This window comes from Alexandromys fortis, unplaced genomic scaffold (genome assembly GCF_014885135.2).
Source record: "Alexandromys fortis isolate MF-2015 unplaced genomic scaffold, M_Fortis_MF-2015_v1.1 scaffold_121, whole genome shotgun sequence".
Taxonomy (NCBI): domain Eukaryota; kingdom Metazoa; phylum Chordata; class Mammalia; order Rodentia; family Cricetidae; genus Alexandromys; species Alexandromys fortis.
In genome coordinates this window covers 2,525,683-2,546,376 of record NW_026068037.1, presented here as the reverse complement: position 1 = coordinate 2,546,376, position 20,694 = coordinate 2,525,683, and the positions used below count along the sequence as shown (strand labels likewise).

General features: G+C 34.9%; 1 protein-coding gene across 5 annotated transcripts in view; it reads left to right on the top strand.

Moving 5' to 3' along the window:
• The window catches only part of Tbc1d5 (TBC1 domain family member 5), a 429,722-nt gene that overhangs the window by 29,735 nt on the left and 379,293 nt on the right, over window positions 1–20,694 (top strand). For 3 of the 5 annotated variants that reach the window (XR_007595848.1, XM_050165067.1, XM_050165071.1), the window contains exon 2: window positions 2,648–2,709. The gene's annotated coding sequence lies outside the window, so the exon portion shown is untranslated. Of the gene's footprint in view, window positions 1–2,647; window positions 2,710–3,897; window positions 3,961–4,433; window positions 4,526–20,694 lie in introns of all 5 variants that reach the window. The other 2 variants (XM_050165070.1, XM_050165069.1) reach the window with 2 other exon arrangements.

Sequence of the window (20,694 nt, the reverse complement as noted above, 5' to 3'; positions counted from 1 at the left end):
CTTAACACTAGTGTTAGTTCTTAATTGCTTAGAAAAAAGAAGATAAAGTTAGCAGATATTCTGTAAATAATATATAGTAAATTTTAAGAATTAACCATTGAAAAATAAACGTTTCTTGGAATGTTTGAGAAGTACTTAAGCTGGTGGTGGTTCAGCCCTGAAATTCTGGGTACTTGGGTGGGGGAAGCACGAGGTTCAGAAGTTGAAGGTTAGCCTGGCCAATTAAATAAAAAATTTTAAAAACCAAAATAAAAAAGAAAGACAATAAGAGAAAAAAACAGGCTGGGGATATAGCTCAGTTGTAGAATGCTTTGCCCAGCATGTGTGAGGCTCATGGTATATTCTCTCCCATGATCCCCAAGCTCCCAATTTACTCAGGAGATCTTGTCTTTTTCTACTTCGCTTGTAGACTAGACTGATACAGTTTTAATGTTTCATTTGTACAGTATGTGTTAGATAATCGTATACACGTTTGTATGAGTAAACAGAAATGTACATATGCTGCAGTGTGTGTGATGGCCGGAAGACAAAATTGGGTCCAGGGCCTCATGAGAGACACGGCCTGTCATTGGTTTTCCCATCTGCCGACTCTGCATGAGCAGACTTCTGGAGGTTTTCCTGCCTTTACCTTCTGTCTTCCTGTTGGTGTGCTGGGATCACAGATATGCGTGCTGCTTGTTTGGCTCTTAAGTGATACTAGGGATTTGAATTCAAGTCTTTGTGCTTTAATGGTCAGAAGTTTTTTTCATGAACTACTTCCCAGCATCATAAAATGTTTTACTTTATAAAGTTGCATGCTAAAATTAACTTTGATTTAATAAAATAGCATAGTTTTTGTAGTAGGGACAAGATATTCCCACTGTGAGAGGAAACCTTTAAATCTTGAAATTTTGTCTTTAATAACTTTCATTACTAAGTCCACTTGACCCTGTTATTTTTCCTCTAGAGTACATTCAAGAAAGAAAATGCTAGCCTGTGTGTTTGGTAGAGTAATTGTAACAAATATAATCTGGAAACTGATAGTTACCCATATATTTTCATAGATCATTTCTTGTCTCCTTTTCCTTCTCAGACCATTCATATATATCTTTAATTAGTCTGGAAAAATTTATACCATTGTCTATTTGAATATTGTGTATACTTTCTTTTCTCTCTTGTATTCTTTAGTAATAATGAACTAATTATATTTCATTTAATTTAAAACATTTTTTAATTTTATGGGTGTTTTGCCTGCATGTCTGTATTGTTACCACTTGCATTCATGCATGGTACCCACAGATGTCAGAAGAGGATATTGGAATCAGCCTTTGATTAGTCACTTCTGGACTTTGGTTGTTTAATTATTATTTGGTTGTTGTTATTCTTTTTCTTTGGAAGGGGTGTGACTTTCACCCCTTCCAAGTCCAGTTCACCAGCTGATGTTCGGCATATGCCATAATCCTGAAGTAGGCTCAGTTGCTAGTGAAGGAATGGACTCCCCAGTGAGAAAGAGAAGAAGCAGGCAAAGACAGCAAGCAAGCTTTCTTCTTCCATGTCCTTCATACAGGCTGCCAGCAGAAAGTGTGGCCAAGACTAAAAGTGGGTCTTCCCAACTCAGAAGATCTGAATTATAAGTGGGTCTTCCTACTTCAAATGATTTAATTAAGGAAAAAAAAAATCCCTCACAGTATACCCTGCCTTTTGGTTTTTAGTTCATTTCAAATATAGCCAGTTTGACAAGCGAGGATAGCTATCACAAGTGCTTTTAATAGTTTTTAAATTATTTTTAATTGTGTGTGGGTATATGTGCCTGTGAGTGGGGGTGCCTCAAAAGGCCAGGGGTCCTTGGAGTTGGAGTTGTGTAGGTGTTTGTGAACTGCCTGTTTTGTGTGCTGAGAATGAAATTGTATTCCTCTGGAAGAGCTGTGCCCTACTTAACCACTGAACCGTCTCTTCAGCGCTCAAGTAATTTCTGTAATAATAAATATTGTCTCAGAAAATTTTTGATAGTGTTAAAGGAAAAATATAAAACATTAAAAGCTGTATATATATTATATGACAGAATGTTTTAGAATTTTGGAAAATTTTTTGATAGCTGAACAATTAGAACCATTTTATCACCATTTTACTCTTTCTAGTACTGTTTCTAAAAATGTTTATATCTTCAGTGTTACCTAAGTGAAGAACATAGATCCAACACAGTCCTGAAGTTTTATAGACAAATCAGAAAGATTTCAAGAATGCTGTATATGGAGTACATGAGAAACTTTAGAAAATGTTTAGTGAAGACTATATTTGTCTCCCTAGTAGTTTGATCCCTTTATGCTAATTAGTTTGTGACTAAATTCAGTTTGTAACAGTTAGGTGATCTCATTGTGTACTTTTCAAGACTTTGAGGTTCTCAAATTTAAGGACACTTTAGATGTCAATCAGTTGCTTTGTCTTTGTAAGGTTTTGTCGTCATAATCTGAAATCCTGCAAATTGTTACAGCTTGTGTGTCAGCTCCAATAGAGGAAGCTCAGCTTTGAGGCTGAATTTCTAAAACTTGACGCAGTTTGTCTACTGCGGTCCACTCCCCACTATTTTGTGGACTCATAGATACGGATTGTATGTGAGTGAAGTGCTGTCAGTCACACTAAGGCTTTTCTTATTGTTGTCCCACTGCAGAGAGGTTCTGATGGCTGGGTGAAGAGAGGAAAACGGCAGAAAGGTTGAAGTGCTGTGATACTGTAAGTATTCGTTTGAAAAAGAAGTTTAAGAATATTTCATGTCCATTTGTTTCAGGGAAAATATGCTAAAGATACATGCAAAATATAGAGGTGGATATTATAATCATCTTAATAATTTATAAGGCCTAGTCCCGTGTTGCTTTTAAAAATTGAAAATGTGTTCTCATGTATTAAGATGAGGAATTTTCCAATAGCATTGAAAAATATTTCTAATTCTAACAAGGATTGATATATTCTGTGTACATTTGCTTATTTAAAACTATCAGAATCCAGAAAGTCATTGTAGTTTTATAGGTTGTGATTTGTTTGGGTGGCTTATTGTTTAGGTTATTTTGTAGAATTATTTATTTGCTGATTTATTTATGTATTTCATTATTTATTTATTTGATTATTTAGTAAATTATTTATCTGATGAATTATTAATACATCTTCATGACATGTTTTAAATTATTTATAACTTAATTTTGAGTTTATTGCTTTTAGACGCTGCATTGTTACTGACTAGTTTTGATTTTTTTTCTTTGTGGTTCTTGAAAATTAAAGTATTAGTTCTAAGGCAGAGAGTACATTCATTCCAGTGCCATGAACTTCTTTTTATTTTTACTCTGTTGGTATTTTATGTCAATGATAAGATTTTAGCTATGTTTCATCATTTAGGTGGTGAAGTGTCAGGGTATTGTGTATGTGGTCACTGTGAATCACTTGCTGATTAATGATAGTGTTTCATATGTAAACAAAACTGTAACTTGACATTATTTTTTGTCTCTCTGAAGGCAGGTCTGCATTTCTTGTTTTGAAATAAATGATGGAATTATTTAATTTTACTGACAAGTCTGTTTTACCCCTGGAATACTTTTGGCAAAGTTCATAGAATTGAATTGCAACTTAGATTTGGATCCCTTCTTTGCTTAAAGTTGAGTATATGGACATTTGGAAAACAGCAAGATACTTATATAAATTTCTATCTCTCATAATGACATTTATTTACTTCATCTTACAAATAATTCTAATAAGTTGGATTGGTTTCTGTTATTAAACAATGAATATAATTTCTTCTTCTGATCCTGTTTCATAATGGTAATTATCAGAGTTTTCCTTTAGTAGTTGATGAGTATGTAAGTAGTCACTTGAACAAAGGCGTGCCATGTCTGCAGCATGGTTTTCATTTCCTCACTATGCTCATTACAGTTTTTACACTTGGAAAGAAGCTGCCCTGTATCTCTAAAGTTGAGAACACTGTGACTCCTCTAGGTAGGTTCTATTACAGAATTGTAGATTATGCACATATATCCAAACTCTTCCCTCAAAAGATTCCATATATTAATATTTAATTAAAATGCTTCAGTAATATCTTTTTATGCTTGTCTTGAAAAATGTTCTTCAGTGATTTATGAAACATGTATTTAGAAGTGTGTATACCAGACATATCTGGCTTTTCTATTCTATAGAAAAGAGCTTCATATACTGTTGGATATGGAATTCCATTTTAAAATGTTCTTTAATATACTTGTGTGGTCTTTTGAAGAAAAATGTTGCATTCTCCTGTAGCATGATTAATAAAAACCCAGAGATAGATATTAGGGTTCAACCTGAAGGTCAGAAAAGCAAAATAGCCAGCCACTGGCTCTTACCTCTGTCTTAGTCTGAAATGCGATCCTGCCTCCAGGAATCTCAGAATGAGACTGACTGAGAGCTGTCTCCTCCCGTTTTATATTCCTCTCTAGGGCTGGGATTAAAGATGTGCACCATGAACTCCTGGTTTCTGTGACAAATTAATGTGACTACTGGGATTAAAGATGTGTGTCACCACTGCCTGGTATGCAAGGCTGACCAATGTGGCTGTTTTACTCTCTAATCTTCAGGCAAACTTTATTTATGAAAATACTATTGAAATATCAGTGCACTCTGCATTTCTGAATGAAGTATGTGTTAGCAGTCATGGTGATCTACTGAAGGTGCATCATTATTAACACCTATTGATAGACTACTAACTGATTGTACAAGTGATCATTCCTTTGATGATACACATGTATATATAATTACTGAAGCACAGGCATCTGGGAATTTATTCTGACAGTCAGATAATTATAAGAACTTGTGTTTGAGCTGGTGGTGGTGGCACATGCCTAATCCCAGCACGTGTGAGGCAGAGATAGGCGTATCTCTGTGTGTTTGAGGCCAATCTGGTCTACAGAACAAGTTCTAGGACAGCTAGAGTTGGTGCACAGAGAAACCTTGTCTTGAAAAAAACCACCAAAAGCTTGTATTTGAAAAGAGATACTAATATAGCCTATTATAGATAGTATTATTCAGTTCTTACCATATGCTACCCATATATTTTAGTTAGATTTCGTGACTTTCCCAATGAAGTAACACTGTGATTGTAATTCTCGTTCTTTTTTTTTTTTTTTTTATTTTAAGGATGAGGAAATAGAGAGTTGGAAATGTTAAGTAGCTTTTTATTGTCATATAGCTGAACGTAAGTGGGGGGCATTGGGATTAGGAATCATTTAGTTAGCTCAAGGGGGCCTTTCTATACCTATTATTTTTATATAAAGAGAGATAGTATAATACAGTATTTAGCTGGAGATTGTTCTACATTTATTTAGTCATATTTTTTTACAGGTTTAGCTTGTTCAGTTTGTGTTACACCCAATTATCTTTTTTGAATGGTAGACAAATAACTTGAACTACTTGTATTTTCTGATTGGATATTTTTAATGCATAGAATTGAACAAAACTGCATACTTATATCTCTGAGATCCTATGTATTTACCTGTCAGATAATCAATACAAAGATCACATCTTTGACAGTGAACCTCAAGGCATTCCCAGGGCTCTGTTTGTTCCAGTATGATTTGTCCATAAGAATACTATAATATTGTTAGGACTAGACACATATTTTTAAAAGGATAATTGGTGGTTAGGTTTTTACATACATGTCCACATACTATTAAATCAAGCCTTAATACAGGACACAAGCATTTTAACATGTTCATAAACAGGACAAAGTAATCATTTCAGCTTCTAACACAGCTACTTATTTTTGAGACAGGGTTCCACTATCTAGCCCGGGCTGGCCTGGGACTTCTTATCCTCCTGTCCTAGCCTCTTAAGTGCTGGGATCAAAGACATATACTACCATGTCCAGTTCAGTACAGTTTTTAAATCACATGTAATTATTTAAACAACTCTTGGGAGTCTCATAGAGTAAAAAAAAGTGTCAGTTTGTATGAGGCTTATGGGAAAGGGTTTCTCTAACTCTATTTGCTATCTTCAAACAGGGAGATCTCCATCCTGGTTCTTAAATAGGTACACCAAATCCATTAGACAACAGATGAATTCAACAACAACAGTTTGTGTGTGGGTTGGTGTGAATGCCATAGCAAGCAGGGTAGGGTAATTCAAAGTTTTAATTATTCAGATAATATATCATGAAATCCTAGTTCACTTAGTGATATGAAATATTACCATTGCTATGATGACTATGAATTTGTTATCTTATCTAAGACAGTTTTGAAGCCGTTATTGGCCAGGATAGGCAACTCTCGAGTGGAGCCTTCCTGGGTTCTGATAGCCTGTATACTGCCTGTTGAGCAGCACTTTCACTTGATATAAAATATCTTTAAAGTTGTCATTTTTTCCTAAACAATTTTATGATGGGCCACTATTTATCTTTTGTTTGTTTTACCTCAGCCAATGTGGTTGGTGGCTGTCTTTTGGGAAAGGCTACCACTGTACTGCTGTTGGCACCTATTTACCTTTGCTTTAGCTCATTCAGTTGTGCCTTATATAACTAATATAGAAGTGAGGAATACTTTATGTCATAGATAAGTTTATATTTGTTGATTTTTTTCATTACTTAAAAAAAATTTTGCTCATATGCCTCCTCTTCTCTGAGTCTTCTCAGTTCGTAGATCCCCACCTGATTCATGTTCTCTCTCAAAAACCAAGAAAATTAAAGAAAACACAAAACAAAAGCCAATAAGCTGTAACAAAGAAGTATACATAAAAACATGAAATCCATTTTGTATTGATCACTTCTTTGCATGAGGCCTGCTCTGGAGTGTGGTTGATATAACATGTGACATTCTGATTTTCCCTCTGTGAGCTTCTTGGTTAGAGGTGGGACTTTGTGCCCACCCCTTTTCCATTCTGCTGGGCCTTGTCTGGGGAGAACTGTGCAGGTCTCGTGTGTGCTGTGACAGCCTCTGTACTCACATGTGCATCAGTCCTGTTGTGTATGGAAGATGCTGTTTTCTTGAAATCCTTTGCCACCTCTGCTTCTTACAGTCCTTCGGCCTCCTCTCTCACATAGATCCCTGAGTTTGATAACTTCCCATCCCAGTCAGGGCTGAGGGGTGAGAGCTCATTTTCAAGGAGGACACAATGAAAGGGTATTATTACTGGGAATAGAAAGATAAACAGGCAAAGTGGACCACAATAAAGTGGACAGTTGTCATTTTTTATATCAAATATTGAAGCATTCTGTGTTTCTTTTTGCCTTAAGTCTGGTAATTAACAGCGTGTTTGACATTTTACTGAAAGCTAATTCTGTTCGTTAAACTTTCAGAATTTACAATTTTGTTGAACGATCCAGTGATCTTACTAATTTTTTTTTAAAAAAATCTGGGCTTCGTATCACATATGATGGTAAAGCTGGCAGTTTTGTCAGATCATTTTTTAATCCTATTTTCTGAGTAAATTCTGTGTGATAAAACAGAACTTCAAGAGTGTAGCTTAAAATTTTCCCTTCTCCCTTCGCTTTTCCTACCTCTTTCATTTGATGGCTTACTTACATTATTTAGTTCTAATTCGACTCTAAAAGCTTCATTTCTAGTTTGTGTTTAGTTTATAGATGGCTTTATTACTTTTAACCAAGTAACTGTAGAGGTATGTTTGTCCTCTACTGTTCCAATGAGCTGTGCCTGCCTGCTGCCATGCTCCCTATGATGACAATGGACTCGAGCCCTCTGAAGCTGTGAGTATCCATTTGTTCTGGCCATGGGGTCCTAGCACAGCAATAGAAAAGTAAGTAAGACAACTTCCATGTCTCAAGATGTATCTTTTCCTATCTTAGGTCTGATGTAAAGATAACATGATTAATGTATTTAATAGTATTCTAATGTTGTTGAGGTATTTGGGTTTTTTTTTTTTTTTTTTTGCTTTGCAATGATTTTATATAACCAAAGTAATTGATCTTAAGAATTCTTTTTTCTGCAATCTTATTTTTATTTCAATTTAATATTAGTATTTTTCAAGATACCATTAGCTATTATTTATATTGTATTTTTAATTAAAATTGGGCTAATTTTACCCCTTCTTGACACCATGGCCTTCAAAAAAGATTTAGTAAAGTTACTTTTTGAGTGTGCAAAGTTCCTATTTTACACCATTTTTATCATTCCATATTCCCATATTAATTCATCTCTTTAGCTTTACTTTGTACTTCATTGCCTTAATTAGATTACACTGAGCCCAGTGTACACAAAAATTTTATGAGACTTAGGAGGAAATAATATAATTATTTTACTGTATAAACTTGTAAAATGTCTGGGAAACTGCATTGCTTAATAGTTGTGATTACTTCATTGTTCAAGTTTATTCCAGGGTTGAGAGAATTTGAACATACTCTGGTGTAGTTATGAGATAAATCACAATACTGCATAACATACTTCAGATAGAAAATGTCAATATAAGTTGGATATAATTTCTCGTTTAAGTTAATAAGCCAGTAACTCTTTAAATTAGATGACTGCTACTTTGTGCTAGTTTCTGAGACAATCAGCAGTGTTTCTGTGACAATTAGCAGTTTCTTCATGGTGACCAAAGTATTTTGAACTTCTTTATGGAAATATAATTTTTGCTGAAAGGCATTTTGCTTGTATTTAGCTATAGATGGTATTTGCCAAGGCCTATACAGAAATAGGATTGGGGAGTAGGTTAGAGGGAGAGGTGGGAATGATGTTACCACAGTACTTGTGTATGGAATGCTCAAAAATATAAAAAATTTCAAACAAAGAGAAATGGAGTTAGCAAGTTCAGATAGTAGAAGAAAGCTCATTCTCCTTATAGTACTTGATTTTTTTCATGTTTCATTAAGTATGTCTAAAATCTTATTTGGGGTTTCTGTTTGCTTTTTAAATAAGTAAAAGTCTGATTTTTCATGTGAAGAAAATTGAGAAGAATATGCTAATGAAGTAACAGGTCCCAAGTTGTTACAGTTGTGGAATTGAGAGTAGGTCTCCTATTTTTTTTTTTCTCTCTCTCTCTCAGCAAATGTTATAACCATTTACTTAAAATCCTTTTTGGGCTGGAGATATGGTTCAGCAGTTAAGGGCACTGTCTGACTTATTCCAGAGGACTTTGGTTCAATTTCTAGCACCCACATGGCTCACAACTGTGTGTAGCTTCAGTTCCAGGGCATCTAGTACCCTCACACAAACATACATGCAGGCAAAATATCAACCCCACTTGAAACTAAATAAATCTTTGCCAGGCGTGGTGGCACACACCTTTTATCCTACCACTTAATGGGCTACCCCGCCTTGATCCCAGGACTCAGGAGGCAGATGTAGGTGGATCTCTGACTTCCAAGACAGCCAGTGCTGTTACAGGGAAACCCCGTCTCAAAAAAACCCAAATAAATAAATAAACAAAAATAAAACAAAATTCTGTACTGGGAATTTTCTAGTTTATACTGAATTTAACACATGCTATTTTTAATATCTGATTTATTCTCACTGTTGTGTAGTATTTCACACTACAGTATTTGTGCATTTATTTTCTTTTCACTGATACTGAATGTTAGCATTATATATTGAAGGGGGGTCTGCAAGGTTCCATACTTTGAGCACATAGGTCAGTGTGTGATTTCAATGAGCATATCTCCCTAAAACTTACGTATTTGAATACCTGGTCCCCAGTTGGTGGCACTGTTTGGTGAAGTTCTTGAGGTGCAGCTTTCTTGGAGGAAGTATGTCACTGGAGGTGGGCTTTGAGAATTTAAAGACTCGAGCCATTTTCAGTTTGCTTTCTGCTTTCTTGTTGCTATTCAGGATGTGAGCTCTCAGCATCCTTTTCCAGTCACTATGTCTGCCTGCTGCCTCTGCTCTGCACTCTGGACTCTAACCCTCTGGAACTGTAAGACCAAGTAAACTCTTGTCTGAGTTGTTTTGATTTTGGTGTTTAATACAGCAATAGGAAAACAACTGGTAGAGTACCCAAGCCTCTCCTTCTCTTAGTGTAAAATCTTTATTATAAAATACTTTATGAAAGATGTTTAAAATGTATTGTATCTAATTTTTATAATTTTAGTTTGGGGGAAACTAACCTGTGTGCTATTGATTTATTTATCAAACAAATCCAAGTGCTGTGTTACCTGCTTAGGGGTCTTGCTTGGGTTTGTTTTCTCTGCTAGTTAAATAGTTAAAGGGCAGGAAAAGCAGCTCAGTAAGTAGCAGTAGATAATAATCTTTATTTAAGGTGAAGAACTGCATGCACACACATACTCATGCTCAGAGCAAAAGATTCCCTGCAAGTTAGAGCTGTTAGAAACCTGCTGTTTTCCTGCAGGACTGGGCTTTAAGTGTTTGGTGGGCTGCAATGTGTGTCCTCTTCCCCTAAATCAGACTTGGTCAACTTAGACAAAGAAGAGATGCTGATGAGCCCGCAGCTTCGGGGTAAACACATCCAGTTCCAGCCGTGAAGGGGCCCCTCTGGACCTTTTTCTTTATTTATCAGTTTGAGACAGTGAAGTATGCCTTCTTCACTTAACTGTCTGTGGCCCCCTTTCATATGTGTCTGCCTATTAGAAATCTGTCAGACTTCTCGTTCCTCACTTGTTCTGTACATAAGTAGTAAGACATAGGTTTGCTTATTATTAATAGATGATTTTGTTCCCAGATGGTTATGTTCTCTTAATAGTGAAATTATGATGATTGAAAATGGTATACTTTTAAACACCTTTGAAAAGAAAAATAGCATGCAAGCCAGATATTAGAATATTATTGTTTTTACTTTTTCACTGAAAGGATTTCTTACTGAAATTAAAGGAAAAGATTAGCTATATGGATAGGTTTGGGTCATTTCTCATATCAGTAGTTTCATGAAGCTGAGAAATGTTTATGCTGTGTAATAAACAGATGTTTCTCTAACAGTGCAATACATTATGTGCCACAGTGGTCGTGTGTGTTAATCATAAATGCTGTCTTACATTCGTCGAGACTTGACAGGCATACACAAAACTGTATTTAGGATATTGTTTTTGTTCTCTCTTTCTCTCCTTTCTATAGCATTAATAAACACCTTTTAACACCATTATAAGATTTGGGGAAAATATTCTTTTTTGTGATTTTTCTCATATACCAATTTAAAATACCCACTAAAATACTTCTAAAATATTCTCTTTGTATATTAAGCTTACTTTGAAGAATTTCTCCTATGTGGCAGTTTTACTTTTTTTGCTCCTCTTCTTTGAGGGTAGTAATGAATATTTTCTTAAAGTTGTGGGGCAAGATCTGCCCACCACTCAATTACAGCCAGTCAGCCTAGTGTGAGATTGTAATGGGGGGTTTACAATCTACTGCCCGGAGTTTAGAGTCTCTCTTTGGGCAGGTGTATAGTAACCCACTGTTTTTTCTTTTCCTTTTACTTAGTTTATTACATGAACACCTTCAAACCCCACTACCTCTTCACTGTGACACTGGTAGACATTCATATTTACATACAGTCAAATAATCCCTATATTTGGAAATTATTCCCATTGTGTGGTTTTATTCCATGGAACCTATCAGAGTTAAAATGTGGTTTGGATGCAAAGGAAATAATTAATGATTGGAAGCTAGAGAGTTGGTAAATTATTTATTCTGGCCCCGAGGAAGCGGAGAAGCTGAGTGATGACTAATGTCACTTGTGGTGGCGCTGGTTGTCATTCTGATTCTCTTACATGGTTTTGTGATATGCTGAAGCACCTGCTAGCTATCTGTACACCCTCCTGCTGCTGCCGCATCAAAGGCAAAGGCTTAGTTTTAAGGAAGTTTGTTTAGGTTGGAAAGGAAATGACTAAAATGACTCTTTTTAAGTCAGGGATTTTTGTTTTGTTTTGATTTGATTTTTTTTTTTTGCTTCTTCATCATTTAGTAATATGAAAAGATTTTTTTTTTTTTGTGGCCTGGTAGGAAATCTAGAATGTGCATTTTATTTAGCCAGGAAAGACTGACTTTATTATCTTTGTGTTTTATTAAATACTTAAAGGATGGAGCTTCTTTATTGTTCGCAGACTAATTAAAAACCCCGTTAAAGGAGATGATTAGTCTGCTAAAGATCAGATCCTCTTTCTGGTAACATTGAATAAAAACCACTGCTCCTGTTTGACAAGGGCGGTCTCCTTTTGTCTTGATGGCTGAGGTTTATAGTCAGTACTCCAAAAGTACATTTCTGCCCTGGTTCTAGCTCAGCTTCTGAGTTTCTCTGAGAGACAGAAAGAGTTTGTCAGAAAGCACAACCTTCGTTGGTCTGATTCTACTGGTCAGGTCCTTAGAAAGTACATAGTGAGCAGCAGATAATGTGCATGCTGTGCTAGGAGAATGAGCTCTTGTGCTGCTGTCAGGGCTTAATGTTGTTCAAGTCCAAAAACTGAGCTTTTCTTCTGCTTGTTACTAGTCACTTGTTTATAGAGATTTCTAACTTTAACATAAAAATAAGGGATAGTTGACTGTTATACAAAGCAATAATGTTGGAAGTGGTCCTATTCAGGTGTTTTGACTTACTGACTTGCTTCTCTTCATCAAACATTTACTAATCTTGTGTGCCAGCCCCCTGGGAAGAACTACTAACTACTACTACATGTAACCGCCTCTTAAAGAGGGCAGTGCGGCTTGTGCTATTGAGAGCCTTTGCAAGGGCTCTTTCATGTGTATAGCAACTCAGGATTGCTGTCTCTGTTGTTACTCCTCTGTTTTACAAAGGAGCCTTACTAAATGATGGCATTTAGTTTTTGGTTTTATTGTGGTTTTTCTGTCCTGTATCTGTAGAAAAAAGGGAACATGTTAAATCTTATTTTAAAATGTCTATGAAGTGCAGTCTAGGTTGCTTAATAATCACTATCATTTATGGACCAATTAGTTTTGGGAGTGATACTGCATCTATTTATTTATTTAATTAAAAAAAATTAAACAGTATCTTACTGTGTGGTCCTGGCTGGCTGGCCTCGGGAACTCACTTTGTAGACCGATCTGATCTTAAACTCACAGAGATCTACTAGCCTCTGTCACAGGAGTACTAAGATTATAGGCATACACCACCAGTCTTTCTGTGTTGTCGTACTTTGAAAACCTGAATAATAATGACCATTTTCTTCTTTTGTCATGATGACGAAATGAAGCTTAAAGAAGCCAAATGAGTTTCCTAGGATTATGCAGTTTGATAATGGGAAGCTGAGATTTGAATCGCTGTCTGACTGCCCATGCCCATTTTAGGATTATAAGCCTAGTCCCAGTAGAATTTGGTATGCAACAGGAGATGTCTGTGAGAAAGTGGGTGATGTTGGGAAGCCTGTGGGAAGTGTATTTATAACTGCTGTAAGATGAAGGGTTTTAAAAAAAAATAGGTGATTTTGTGTGACATACTCAGTTTTTTAAATATTACAATTTACTAAAGGTGTATTGTTTGTCCACTGCAGGTAGCCTCCAGATGCTGATTTGACTGTCTGCATAGTCCTGCTCTTAAATGATATTTTCAGAGTAATTAAAAAAGATTCATTATTTTCACAATCCTTTAGTTCATTATATACCTTAGAAATTATTTAATTGAATTTGGATTTCAGGATACTGCTAATTAAAGTGTAGTCTATAGCATGGATCATCATGAGGAAGATTAAGAAACATGTAATTTTTAAATTGAAATATCTGTCAAGTTATAGTATATCAAATGTAACATTAGTAGAATTTAACATAAAGATCAAAGTTTTAGTGGAATGGGAACTGATTGAAATAAAAGTCAGTGGTTGGCTTTGGCTTTAGTAGTTTTTTGTTATTTAAAATTCATATGGTCCTGGAGAGAATTTTAGTGCTGTCTCAATGTTTGCCTGGGAAAGGGGAAGACTAATCAGTTGTTAGTGAGTTCTTTCCCAAATATGGATGAAAGATATGATCTGATAATCTTGCTTTTTTTTTTAGTTTTTTTAGTTTTCATAATATATTTTCTTAATGTGTTTTAAAATTCTATCTTATAATAAAATTCCTCAAATCTAGAGTCTTTTTAAAAATGCTTAATGTATTACGAATTCTTGTGTCCTTTTGATCCTTTACATATTATTTAATATAAAAATAAATTAAAATTATTGATTTTTTTTGTTTTAAGTTAGTGGTATCTTAATTTCTTCAACAGTATTCATTTGGTTAAAGTTTGTCTTTTAGAGGGGAAAAATCTTATCTGAAGAACAGTGTAGGGCACTAGGCTTGTGGTTTAGGAGGTGGAGCGCATGTAAGAGGCCCTAGGTTAGTTAGTGTTTAGCACAACAAAACGAAAAGCACTAAAGCAAAATTGTATGCTGATTATGAAACATTGAAAAGTGAAAATCCTCTTATTGCCTGGACCAACCAGAAAATCCCCAATTTTTTAGAATTCTCTTCTTTTTCACTTTGTTGAATTTTATACTCCTGTATTAATAATCATAATTTACTGGATTTGCTTTTAGAAGATAATATTTTTCGTTAGGTACATCCTTTATCAAGTTTATCATCTAGGAACTGGGAGTCTCCTTTCCCCTTTCATATGATGATAGTTTGCTCCCACTTGTCTGTGTCTTAACTCTGAACTGCGTGAAGGCAAGTGCTGTCTTGTGGTCATCCCTGTTTCTGTGCCTTCTGTTTTGTGTTATGTGAAGAAATGAAAGTAGCTTTTAAATTCAGCAACTTCTTCATCTGCCACTTGAAATCACTACATGAGAGCACATACATCAATGTCTCCCCCTTTGATTTAATGGTCTAGCTATGCAGGGCTTTAATACTGATGTGATTATACTAAAAAATCAGTGCAGTTTATATATCTGAAATTCTCCTGAGTCCTAAAAAATGGCATAGTCTTCTATATCCTAAGTAACAAAGATTCACTTTGTTCAAATGTTTCAAGAAATCTGTTGAATAAGTGTCTATATGCAGTATTTCAGTTTTAAAGCACTGAAAAAAAATAGTATATTGAAAGATGTTTTATAATCAGCTGGACTCTGGGTAGTCTGATGTATAAAAATGTTAGAGTCAGCATGTTGTCAATAGTAGATAAAAGGTAGTTTGGATACTAGAATATATGTATTTCCAGAAATCGTTATCTTAAATATTTTTTGTTAGTAAGAAACAAGGATAAGAACTTGGACCAAGGTGAGAAGGCAGCAATGCAACAAATGCTAATAGTTGCTGTGTTGGTTTAAGTGTGTTTGTGAACAAGTGAAATGACATACACAGGGCAGGGCTAGAAGTTTTGGCATTCATGCTTAGGATAGGCATTACAAAATAAAATACTGTAAGCATTCATAGTAGAGAACAGAGCTTTTATATTCCTTAAATAATTTATACTTTGAAGAGGATTCAGGCATAAGTGCTTTAATAGCATGGTAATATGGAGAAAGATGAAACAGGTCATACTTTGTTTTGTTTCTGGAAACATTTTGACTCTATAATTGGATGGTATCTTGGGATAAGCTTTATGGAAAACTTACCAAGTTGGAAGAAGATTTCAGCTGGAGTGTCTAAAGGGTCATTTAAAAAAAACCCTTTTCTATTAAAATAAAATGTGTCCAAGCTTTAAAGAAAAGATCTTGGAGTTTGCAGATGATCCTAAAATTGGAGCTAAGGGAAATAATGAGGAACAATGCAATCAGATTCAAAAAGATTTGGATTGTTTAGGTGATTGGGCCAGCAGATGGCAAATGCAGTTCAGTGTAGACAAATGTAAAATAATTATCTTAGGAACAAAGAACCAATCATACAGCACACTGATCAGGAAAAAATTTGTGAGTTATTGTAGGAAAACCATTGAAACAGTTAACCCGGTGCACAGCTGCAGCAAAAAAAGGCAAGCAAGAAACCAAATTAGCAGATGGATAGAATATAAAGCAAGAGGCAATACTTGCAGTGTATTAAGAAACTTGCTAGACCCCATCCAAATTAACTCAGTCTAGTATTGGCTGATAGAACTAGTATAGAAAAGGTAAAAATTTACCTAGACATATACCTAACCAAATCTGATAAATAAGGTTAGAGAAATGCCTTAGGAATTCAGAAACTTTCATAGATAGGAGTAAGACATTGCAGCAGCAATCTACTACCCAAAGTATTTATCTACTACCCAAAGTAGGTTTTGGTATGATTTCTAGGTCCTCGGGCTTTACCAACCATCTTAGTGAGGAGTGAATAAGAGCCTGGACATGAGACTTGGTTGCTGTTAATGAGTTACTATTTTCTGGCTGGTAGCTCTTGATGCAGATGTCATTCTAATTTGCCATCCCTGGTCACTGTAGAGATGTGCTTCTCCATTCTTGTCTTGGTTGTTTTGAGCTATCTTGTGTCTAGCTATTTGTTAATATGTTGTCTTTTGATTTAGGTTAACCAGAATATCTATCTGTTGTTACAATTAAGAACTTAGCTGGTTTAGTTGTAGAATTCTGATATTTTAGCCTTGGTTATTACATTTTCTTTAAAAAAATGTTTTTAAAACTATAAGTAACTTTTTGGATACGAAGAAAACTGAAATAACCCTCTCTCCATGAAAAGAATTATAAACTTTAACTTCATTTATGTAGATGAGTAGTGTCCCTGTTAAAAATTGCTATTAAAACCCAGCATATCTCTAAGAAGAATATTTGTGTTTCTTTTTATACATTTGTACTTACTTGTTTTTCACATTGTTTTGAGATAGAGTCTTGCTTTGTTATTACAGGCAAGCTTTAAGTATATTAAAAATCTCACCTCAGGCTCCATTACTGTTGATCTGTTGATGAATATCTGTATAATTTAAAGAAATATAATTTTCAGAAACATTTCTGAATTAGCAATTGTTGCTTACAACTTATATTTGATGAGGTGATTAATACGTAGAAATTTGTCACATAAGCAAGACTTAAGTTTGTTTCATGTATCACGTCATATCGATTCATTTTAAGTATTCCTAGTTCCTTCTGCAGCTGCTTGAAGTACAATCACATGCAGAGTAAAATGAGAAAGAAGTGGTGGTACTAAGTGTGTTGTTACTCTGTAGTTAGAAGTTAGTTTACAATGATGATAGTAGAATTCCTCTGTCAGTAAGGATCTTGAAGGCCATAGTTCACTGAATACTAATAACTATAAACCAATAACTGATACAGTATGTTTATGAACAAATGAAATGACGTGTACATTCTGTACACGTATATATATTTATATACATACAGAGTATGCCGAGAAGTTTCGGTGTACATACTTAGGACAGTCATTGCAAAATAAAGTCACCATGGATTCCTTGGAAAGAAATTGAAATAATTTGACTTTGAATCGTTATCATTCTTAAAAGTGAATTGCAATTCTTTCATCAGACTACTGCCCTTCAATCTACTACTTTTACTTTGACCCGAGACTTCATATATTATGCCACCATAGCATGCCTCATGCTTTACCTTTGAAAGCTGTTGTTCCAAAATGAAAAGTTAACATATTTAGTATTTGCTCTATAGTGTAAATGATGGGCAGCATCTACAACGTTCTGTGACTGAACTGTTTGTAACATCTGTTGGAATAGAGGAATTATTTGATGAAGAGGATATTGGAGACATTGAATGGTTCTTTGAAATTTTGATTGGTCTGTCTCAGTGGTAAAAATTTCACATAACTTCAAGGGAATGTCTTTAGTGCTATTGTGTAGTTGGTTGCCTATTTCATATGACCTTTTAATAAAGAAAATAAGTATATTTAGGTAATTAACTATTATAAGTATACAGTCATAAGTATTGTTAAAGTTTGCATTCTACTTTTTAAATTTCTTGACTACTTTATAAAAGTGAATGTTTTAATTAATTTTTTCTGCACTACACACAGACACACTCACACATACGCAGTGTAGGAGAGAGAGAAATATATGAATATTGAACATAGAACTGAAATACTGAATAGTTAATTAAGTACTGAAATTAATATGCCAGATTACATGCACATCTATAAGTTAACATGATGGACCAGTTAGTAGCAGAATTAAATCTAGAGATCTTTCTCCATTGCCTTTCTTACAGGAGTTTATTCTTTTCTTGACTGTATGTTGGTTCCTTTGCAACTATGGGAACCTCATGTAGCCATTTTTGTTGACAATTGCAGTGGAACTGCATAGATGTTGGGAATGCCTTCACTACTTCCTGCGGGGGCCCTGCTGCTCCTGGCTGTTTTGTAATGTGCATAGAAATGAGGTCTGTGACTGCTGCCTACTCTGAAAACCACTAGTAGATTCTGGAGCTTGTTTCATTTTCCTTTTCAAAAATTCTTTTTGAGTCATTTCTTCAGTTTAGAGGCTGGAGATGGCTTACTTATATAGTGAGAGTATCCTATACCTGTTTCTGCCTATTTCTTTCATGTCCTTCTTTGATTATTCTTTTTATTTTATTTCTTGTTTAAAATGTGTTTTGAAAAAAGTGTTTTGTGAGTTTATTCTAAAAACATTACACTATTTACCAGTAAAGAGGGATTAACTCTCATAAAACATTAATCCATATGAAAATGGAACATTAACATATTTATGTTGTTCATTTCATATCATGTTATAGGCAGGAAATGAAAATCAATACATAGCATTTTGTTATAAATAGAGGTTTGTCTGGACAATTCTTGTTGGTTACTATTTTAGTTATAGAATTTTTCACTAGCCAAGAAGTGGCGCCACTCACCTTTAATCCTACCTAGCACTCAGGAGTCAGAGGCAGGAGGATCTCTTGAGTTTTAGGGTAGGTTGGGCTACAGAGCGAGTTCTAGGACAGCCAAGGTTACACAGAGAAACTATGTCTCAAAAAACCAATCTCTCTCTCTCTCTCTCTCTCTCTCTCTCTCTCTCTCTCTCTCTCTCTCTCTCTCTCTCTCTCTCTCTCTCTCTCTCTCTGTCTCTGTATTACATACATATATATATTACATATATACAATTTAAATTTATATAAAATTTAAATATACATGCTTACATTTTTTTGTTTTGTTTTTTCATTTGTTTGAGGCAGGGTCTCACTATGTAACCGGGGCTGGCTTTAACTTATTATGTATACCAATTTGGCCTCAAACTCACTGAGATCTGTCTGCCTCTACCTTCTGAATGTTGGGATTAAAGGTGTGTACTAGCAATACCAGTATAAAATACTTTTAATAATTCGTATATATTTATTTTCATGGGTACATTTTAGAAATATAATTACTATATGAAAGGGCAATTATAAGTCTTTTGAAAGTTTCTGCCAAAGTTTAGAAGTTGCGTTCCCAGCCTCCAGTTACAAGATAGCTGTTTAAGGTTTGTTTTGTAATGCTGTTATCTCTGTGTATTTTATCATTTATCTCTTAATAGCTGCCTCAGGTATTTTTTCATGTTTATTCAAACACTAACATATATTAAGGAAATCAACTTTTTGTCTCTTGACATGCTATATTTTTTCTTTATTTTTATGTTGACTTTTTTAATTAATGAATTGAGTGATATTGTTTTGTCTTTTTTTTTTTTGAGGGGGAGTTATTGCCACTTTTAATTATTTACTCAAATATGTATTCTATGTAAAATTTATCTAAATTTGGTGTTTGAGTATCTAAAAAACACATTGAAAATAAAATAACTGAAGACTTAAAATATTAGTTTTGATACATATTCAATTTTTTCTGTGTATTTGATTTTTAGAGTTTAATGTGCACCAAATCAACAATTCCAGGTACATAAGGAGGAACTTGGAAACTGTTTTTAGTGTACAGTGACTTTTAGTCTTAGGCTCTCTGGTTGTGAAATGGCCTAATATGAATCTTTTCTGTCATAATATTCATGATCCCTAGCCAGATATAAGTTGTAAGGGCCTGTAAGATGGTCATTTGGTGAAATTGTCTGACACCATACTTCTTAAGCTGAGGTCACTCCCCAGGACCCACAGTGGAAGGAAAGAACTGATTCTTGTAAGTTGTCTTCTGACCTTTGCTCATGTGCATACAAAACCATAAAATAAAAATATTCTTTTAGAAAAAGAAAATTTAAATCTCAATTTAGTACACACATACTCATATCCATATGTCTTAGTTAGGGTTTACTATTGCTGTGAGGAGACACCATGACCACAGCAGCTCTTATGAAGAAGACATTTAATTGTAGTTGCTTGCTTGTAGTTTTAGAGGTTTAGTCCATCATGGCAGTGGACATGGCAGCATGCAGGTACATGGTGCCTACATGTTACAGGCAACAGGAAGTCGACTGACTGTCATACAAAGTAAAGCTTGAATAAAATACCCCAAAGCCCACCCCCACAGTGACATACTTCCAACAGAAAATGTGGCCCAGATTAAAGGTGTGCCATCCAGCCTCCTCCAAGAAGACCACACTTCTTCCAACAAGGCCACACTTCTAATAGTGTGCCACTTCCTGTGAGCTTGCTGGGACCAGATATAGATGCCATATAAAGATGTAAAGTCTATTTCTCTTGGGACCAGAAGTATGTTTATATTTCAGATTTTGTGGTCCCTGGAAAAATTAATACATACAATATATTTTAGTGGTGGGAATCAAGTTTACACATGAAATTTATTCATGTTCCATATACACTGTTGAAGGAGACTGCTTGTTGGTTCCTGGCTGCTCAGCCCGGAAATAATCACACAGAAACTATATTATTTAAATAACTGCTTGGCCCATGAGCTCTAACTTCTTATTGGCTAGCTTTTACGTATTAATATAACTCATCTCCATTAATCTGGTAAGGCTGTGGCTTATCAGATAAAGTTCCAGTGTCTGTCTCAG